A 1390-nucleotide genomic window follows, 5' to 3' on the forward strand; every position below is an offset into this window, starting at 1 on the left:
GCATAAGAATTTATGTACCACCTCGGATAAAAAAATCTTTTCAGCGGTGAATGGATGAAAAATTGACGAAACGCACCTTGCTTTATTAGTGTGCGTGTGTGTGTGTGTGTGTATCTAGGCTATTCTGTTACGCGTACTTGAACTGATGGTTTCAGACGGTTGTACTGATGATTTTCATCTCATTGAACTCTGAGCTATTTTTCTCTCAGGAGCGCGCACGCCATGGCGTGGGCGAGAAGCGGAAGGAGCAGGGCGCCTCTTGCATTGCGGCCCTTGCGCACACGCGGTAGAGTGGCGGTACAAGTCCACACGCAGGCGACGACGGGAGCATGAGAGAACGCGGGGGAAGCAGAGAAGCACGCGTCCATGGCGGCAGGGGACTTGGCGCAGCAACGGCGAACCGAGCGGAAAAGAGAAGAGCTCGATCACGTCGTACGTCGCTCGGCCGATCGAGATGTACCAGGCGATCCCCTACAGCGCCGGCCGGCTGCCAGCGTGCCTGCAGCAGTCCGAGCAGGCCAAGGCCGAGGGCGCGGCCGGCCAGGAGGGCGGGCTCGCGGCTCGCCGACACGGCGGCGAGGGGCGACGGCGGGGAGGTGGTGAGGAGGGCGGTGGCAGAGAGCCTGGTGCTGGTGGTGGGGAGGCGCGGGTGCTACCTCAGCCACGTGGTGAAGCGGCTGTTGCAGGGGCTCGGGGTGAACCCCGCCGTGCACGAGGTCGCCGACGGGGCCGAGCTCGCTGCAGCGGTGGCCGGGAACGCTGGAGGTGAGGCCGTTGTCGCGCTGCTGGCGGTGTTCGTCGGTGGGAGGAACCTCGGCGGGCTCGATCGGCTCATGGTCGTGCACATCTCCGGTGAGCTCGTGCCCGTACTCAAGGACGCCGGCGCGCTCTGGCTCTGAGTCTCTGACTCTGAGCAAAACCAAAGATGCATACCATACGGGACGGGGTACTACGGACGTACGAACAACCGTTTGATCATGAGTTAAACTTATTTTCAATTCTCTTTTTGACTCTTGATGAGATTGTGTGAGTTACTACTGCTCGATCTTCAGTCTCTCTTGATTGGGATCAATAATGGAGTACCAGCTTAGCTATAGTTAGGCCTAAATTCTTTTGATTAGGGTAGGAAAAATTAGGAACTATTGTGCCATCTCGTGCTTATTTTCGACCACACGCTTGTAAATACATGGATGAGTGAAGAGGGGTGTACTTTTTAGCACTGTATAAATCATGTTCCTTTCATCTTGCACATTAGTTTTCTAGATGCAAATTCATTTTGTCTTTGAAGGTTTCTTCTAGCAGGCTTATGATGTTATCACGAAATGGCACTATGTTGGATATTTGTAATCCATGAAGGGGTGCTTGTTTGTTGGAGCTGATTTCCCTCTCT

At 54.7% G+C, this 1390-nt stretch overlaps 1 pseudogene; it reads left to right on the forward strand.

Annotated features, from left to right (window-relative positions):
- Positions 1–454: 454 nt before the first annotated feature.
- LOC125555673 (monothiol glutaredoxin-S9-like) lies at positions 455–899 on the forward strand (annotated as a pseudogene).
- The last annotated feature ends 491 nt before the right edge of the window (positions 900–1390 follow it).

This window comes from Triticum urartu, chromosome 5A, assembly GCF_056163025.1.
Source record: "Triticum urartu cultivar PI428250 chromosome 5A, HENAU_Tu73, whole genome shotgun sequence".
Classification (NCBI taxonomy): domain Eukaryota; kingdom Viridiplantae; phylum Streptophyta; class Magnoliopsida; order Poales; family Poaceae; genus Triticum; species Triticum urartu.